The sequence below is a fragment of the Pan paniscus genome, chromosome 2 (genome assembly GCF_029289425.2).
Source record: "Pan paniscus chromosome 2, NHGRI_mPanPan1-v2.0_pri, whole genome shotgun sequence".
NCBI lineage: Eukaryota > Metazoa > Chordata > Mammalia > Primates > Hominidae > Pan > Pan paniscus.
In genome coordinates, this window is record NC_085926.1 from 46831127 (window position 1) to 46837376 (window position 6250).

The window sequence follows — 6250 nt, forward strand, 5'->3', positions numbered from 1 at the left end:
TAAATAGCAGCAGCGGGAGCCCATGCCGGGAGAGGCGGAAACACGTGTCAAACACGCCTGGGAGGGGGTATTCCGAGGCACAGACCCCCCCACACACACACTAGGGACGCACTAGGCTTCTGGGGATTTTACAACCACTGGAGCGGGAAATCACACTCCACCCAGAAGGCGTCTGGGAAACAGGACCCGCTTTGGACCCCCAACCAGTGTCCCCAGTGGCTGGCCAGGTTGCCCGGGCATGTGGGGACACTGATGAAAGGGGATCTGGTGGGGAGGCCTTTCTCCTACCCCACTCCCCGCCACCATGCCACCAGGGATCTCCCTCAGAGCTGCCCTTGGGAACAGCAGGGCTAGGGGTGGGTTTGGAGAGAGTCCACTCTAACCCGTCTGTGGCAGGGAGAACTGAAGACCTGAGTGGGGACAGAATTGTTTCCAGGTCATGGGAAAGCTGGACAAGGTTTGGACCCCCAAGCCACAGTTCTTCCCATTGAACACTGTTGCTGCCTCCCTTCCATTTCCAGGGACCACGGGATGGTACTCTAACTCACCCAAAGAAAGCACAGAGATGGGCACAAAGGTGACAACAGACAACACTGAGGGATGCAGACCTGAGGGCCCCATCCCTCAGCATCCAATCCCAGTGCTTCCCCTTCCAGTGAAGACCTCCTGCTGAACAGATGAGGAACAGACCAGAGACTTGCCCTACTCCAGTGGGATGCAAGCCCATGCCCACGCTGCCAGGGAGTGGACTGTCAACAACCCAAGGCCAGGTATGCGGCCTCAGCAAGGACATCAGCTCCGCTTTGGACACAGCAGTCTCAGCCTTGCCTTGAGGGTCATGCAATTTGAGGACATGCCCTCAGGAGCCTAGTCTGAGGAGACACCCTTCTGGGGCCTGATCTAAGAGAAATCAGTTTTGATGGCCCCATGGCCATGGAAGGAACCCTTCAACCTCCACCACCTCCCTGGATTTCCCAACTGCTCCACAATGTGCATGGGGCAAGAACTGTTACGACACTGCAAATACCTGGAAACTCAGGCGTGTCTCAGGCTCCCACCCACCATCCCACTTATGCCTCACTCATGCCCCACCTGCTGCCCACAGCTCCCAGCAGGTCTGGGGGCGGCAGCCAGCCTTGGCATCCAGGCGTTCTGAACCTCAGGGAGCCCCAAAGGGTTTATGGGGCTCCCAATGAATGGGAGCCTGTTGAGCTCGGAGGGGGCCGGGCCCGAGTAAACATGGCTGGGTCTGAGCTGCCATTCTCCCCCTACCTCTTCCCCAGAACCCAGGACCAAAATACAACTTCCTGTCCCCGGAGCTGAGGGCCAGACTTGCCCCCCAGAGCCCTGGGCGGGGGCCCACAGGAAGAACGCAAACTGGCAGGCCCAAGGCTTGAGGGGAGAAAGGCCTTCAGGTTTTCAGACTCCCAGGTCTGCTTGCATCCAAGACCCAAGTGCCTGGGCACTTTACAGATCCCCTTTGAGCCTGAAACTGCCCAACTGTTAACAACAGATCAGGAAACTGAGGCCATGAGCAGGAAGGCGTCTGGCTCAGGGATCCACAGGTCAAAGCAGAAAAGGCCCCAGCCTCCTGCTTCCCTGGCCAGTGAGGATGGGGCCTGTGGGCAGGGTAGGGCAGTGCATGTGGACTCAGGGGAGGTAGAGGCTCTGGCAGTCAAGAGCCAGGGCAACAGGGAGGCTTGACAGAGCACAGGGGAACTCTCCCTCCTTTGGGCACAACTGCCCACTGACCTCCGCTGGCCTGGTCACAGAATAGCCTACGTGTCCCGGGATACCCCTTGGAGCAGTGCACTTCAGAGTAGCTGGGGCAGGAGTCCCATAAGTGCTGTTTGTCATAGTTTCGCTATGTCCCCTGGCCAGTCCATTCTGCTCTTTGGTCCCGTTTCCTCCACCTGGAGGCCAGGTATCACCGAGCCTGCCTCCCTGACTAACTTGTGAAACAAAAAGTACTTTGGAAACTCTAATGAGTGGTACCCTCCCCAGGAGCCTGGAAGACCCAGGGAGGGGGGCCCTAGGAATGTGCCCAATGGCTGGGGGTGGTTGGGGCCAGCTGCCTCACATGCAGGGCACTGGGGGCTACAGCTGGAATGTGCTGAGTGGCAGCTGCCACGTGAATCATTATACCTCATCAGGCTGAGCCTAGGACTTCCAGACACAAACCAGCTCAGACTGGGCTCAGGCAGAAGGGCAGCCTCCAGCCGGGTCACAGGGCCTGGGGGTGAGGTTTCTGGGATCTTGCAGGGTCTCTGCCTCCCTGTCTGCCCACATCTTCATCCTGAGCAACCAGCCCTGGTTCTGAACACAGCTCGTTCTACAGACCCACAGAGAGAAGTCATCCTGTCCACAGCCCCCTGCCTTTGAGACCTGTGACAGCTTAAGCAGATCCTGGGCCTGGAAGGGCCTGGGAGGCAGATAGAGAGGGCTTCCTGGCTGACTCCTCACCAGGAGCCCACATTCCAGTGGGCAAGGAGTCAGATATGAGGTGGCTGTGGGGCTGTAGGGGTCAGGACACGGGCTGGAGTGGAATGACGGCCCCCTCCATCTCTTCCGTCTAGGAGCCACTGGGTACCCAGTGCTGGCAGATCAGGCTTTCTTGGGCCTCAGTTTTCCTGCCTGTGACACAGGCAAGAACCACCTCCAGCCCCCCTCTGATTTCTCTGGGTGCCTTAAACTTGAGTGAAGTCACTAGTAGGGGCTGTGTTCATACCTCGTGGCAGCCTGATATTCCTGAGATGTGGAAAGGACCAGAGGGTCAGACAGGGACACAGAGACTAAGAGAGAGGCATGGCAGGGCAAGGAGAGGACTATTGAGGCACACACACATGTCTGGCAGCCTGAGTGGGCCCAGTTACCTGGCAGGCAGACCCATGGGTGCTGAGGGGAGGGCCCAGCCCTGGGCATCTGAACACCGGCACACTTGGATCTGCCTCTGTTGCCTCCTACTCCTGACTAGGAGCCTGGGACAAAGTCCTGGGCCAGTGTAGGGCTTGGTAAAAAATAATTAATTTTCTTTTCAAGTGGAAGCTCTGACTCAGGTCTTTTCTTGTCCCCAGCAGCACTATCCTTGCTTAGGCCTGAGCCACAGAAGCTGCTCAGGGACTATCCATGGCCTCCCCGTGGCCAACTTGAGTCTGCTCTGCAGCTTTAGGCCCGACTTGGAAGGCCCGTGGGCTGCAGGTGAGTGGGGGCCAGGGGAGCCTAGGGGCCTGAGCACAGCTGGGAGGCCCAAGTCTGTGGTTTCCCCGGGGGTGAGTGTCTAAATACCTGGGCCGTGCTATGGGGCAGACAAGACATGCCCGCATGGAGACACATCTGTGGACCTGGTGTTATGACAGCAGGGGGCTTGTAACCATGAGGCCAGCAGGGACAGAAAGCCCATACCTCTAGCTCCTTGGGAGCCTTAGGAGTGCTCCCTGGTTGGGACAGAGCCTGCTGGCCCCAGGTGCCCCCATCGCCCCTCCCTTCACCTTCCTGAGAGGCAAGAAAGCCAGGCAGCCATGCTTCTGCTGCAAGGGAAGGGGGCTGCCCAGCCAGCTGCCATGGGAGCCTCCAGCGACTCAGCCGGGTGTCAGGGGGTGTTTATGAGCAGCCGAAATGGCTGTAAAAGTGGCACCTCGCTTCACTTATGGCCTGGCCATCCCCTCCCCTACTGGGCTCTTGCCTCAAAAAGTTTCCAGAGGGGCCTAGAAGCCGAGAGAGGTCTGGGGTTGAGGGCTGGGTGGAGGCACAACCTGGGGTCAGAGTTCAGCCAGGGGCTAGAAATCAGACTGGGATAAGAACTCAGCCTGAGGTTGGGGCTCATCATGGAGATAGAGCTCAGTCTGGGATCAGGGCTAAGCTTGGATGCAGCCTGACTTTGGGGCTAGTGTTGGGATGAAGCACTGGGGAAATATAAGGACTCAGAAATAGATGTGAGCCATTAGTCCCAGAGAACCCCTGGTCTGGCCAAGGGGTTTTCTGAGGGAGGAAAGCCAGGCTGCATTGCTCAGAGAGCTGAGCCTCTTGCCTTGCTTGTTGGTGTCTGATGCCCACCCTGGCCCCAGGGTCTGTGGACCTTGGCCAGAGCCCTACTCACAGTGGGATGGCTGCAGCAGAGGCCTGTCAGCCTGGGGCTGCCACACCAGCAGGGGTGGGGCCAGAGTCTGGCCCCTACTGCAGTTCTGAGATCCAGTGACCACCCTGGCTCCTCCTCCTAGGCCCCAGCCTGGGGATTAGAGACAGGGACTCACTCCTACTCCCCACCCCCAGCCAGGCCTTTTCAAACCCCATTGAAACTAACACTGACCTGACACTAACCAGAAACTGATTCTGAGCCCCTGGGGCGTGCTTGTCAAAAAGGGCAAGCTGACTCTGCCAGGTGCTTGGGTGCTACCAGTTAATGTGTGACACCCCCACCCTCATGGTAGCACTTTAACCAGAGGCCTGAGGGTGAGAGAGATGATCTGTGGCCCCACCCACAGCTGTGGAATGTCCAGCAGGGGACTCTGGGGTGAGGCACATGAGTTATGGCAGGAGGAATGCCCTTAAGGGACCCAGCACCCATCAGATTCCTCTCTGCAGCCCTCTCCACAGCCCACCCTCATCCTCCCAAGTACAAGTAGTATGTTTCCAAATCTCAAGTTTTCCCTGGTGTCAGATCTGAAAAGAACTCCTCCCCTCAGCCTCTAGTTTTATCTCTCAGTCCTTCCAATCCCTCCATTAATGTTCTTTTCTCATCACCAAGGGGGAAAGCAGGGTGGAAGATCAGTGGTCACAGAACCATAAAACTTAGAGACACTTAGAAACAGAGGCATAGGCCGGGTGCGGTGGTTCATGCCTGTAATCCCAGCACTTTGAGAGGCCGAGGCAGGAGGACTGCTTGAGCCCAAGAGTTGGAGACCAGTCTAGGCAACAAAGTGAGACCTCGTCTCTACAAAAAAAAATTTTTTAATTACCCAGGTGTGGTAGCTCATGCCTGTGGTGCCAGCTACATGAGAGGCTGAGGTGAGAGGATTGCTTGAGCCCAGGAGGTCAAGGCTGCTGTGAGCCATGACCGTGCCACTGCACTCCAGCCTGGGCGACACAGCAAGACCCTGTCTGGGGGAAAAAAAAAATGCTGCGTGTGGTGGCTCACGCTTGTAATCTCAACACTTTGGGAGGCCGAGGCAGGATCACTTGAGGCCAGGAGTTTGAAACCAGCCTGGCCAACATAGAGAAACCCCATCTCCACTACAAATGCAAAAATTAGCCAGGCATGGTGGTGCACAAATATAATGCCAGCTACTCAGGAGGCTGAGGCCAGAGAATTGCTTGAACCTGGGAGGTGGAGGTTGCAGTCAGCCGAGATCGCACCACTGCACTCCAACCTGGCCAACAGCCCTGTCTCAAAAAAGAAAAGAAACAGAGGCATAATAAAGCTGAGACCATTAAAATATAACACTGAAGAACCACAAGTGTTCTTTAGGTGCCCATTCTGGCACCTGGGCCTCCGTCCCAAGGAGGCTACATACCATAGGAGGCAGCCCTGAAATCACAACCTCCCTCCCCAGTAACGGAGGATGTGGGCACACAAGGAGGGAGGGGAGTGTCCTTTACACCAGGCAGAGGAGTATGATCCTGGCAGAGGAAGCAGCAAGGACAAAGGCAGGAGAGTGGATGTGTGAAGAAGACCAGGAGTCTAGCAGACAGTTCCTGTTAGGGAGAGTCATTTTTGGAGGAAACTGTCTCAAATAGCACAGCCCTTGAACACCAGAAAAAGAAATGAGGGCAGTGGGCACAGAGAAGGGAGGCAGCCATAGAAATGCATGGGGAGGGCCAAGGCTGGTGGTTCATACCTGTAATCCCAGCACTTTGGGAGGCTGAGGCAGGTGGATCACTTGAGGTCAGGGGTTCATGACCAGCCTGGTCAACATGGTGAAACCCAGTCTCTACCAAGAAAAGCAAAAATTAGCCAGGTTGGTGGTACACACCTGTAGTCCCAGCTACTTGGGAGAATCACTTGAGCCTGGGAAGCGGAGGTTGCAGTGAGCAGAGATCATGCCACTGGACTCCAGCCTGGGTGACAAAGTGAGACTTTGTCTTGAAGAAGAAGAAGAAGAAGGAGAAGGAGAAGAAAGAAGAAGAAGAAAGAAGAAGAAAGTAGCAGCAGAAGAAGAAATACATGGGGAATGCACCTGGGAGTGCAGTCTGGAAGCTGGATGGGCTTGAGCCAGCAGAAGGGTGGCTGCAGCTGGATCCTAGGCCTTAGGAC

General features: G+C 56.4%; 1 protein-coding gene across 6 annotated transcripts in view; it reads right to left on the bottom strand.

The window, feature by feature from the left end:
* Nucleotides 1-6250, bottom strand: part of MYL3 (myosin light chain 3) — a 40958-nt gene that overhangs the window by 16776 nt on the left and 17932 nt on the right. For 2 of the 6 annotated variants that reach the window (XM_063602292.1, XM_055109798.2), the window contains exon 2: nucleotides 5835-5927. The exons of the other annotated variants lie outside the window; for them this stretch is intronic. The gene's annotated coding sequence lies outside the window, so the exon portion shown is untranslated. The remainder of the gene's footprint in view (nucleotides 1-5834; nucleotides 5928-6250) is intronic. 6 annotated transcript variants of the gene reach the window in all.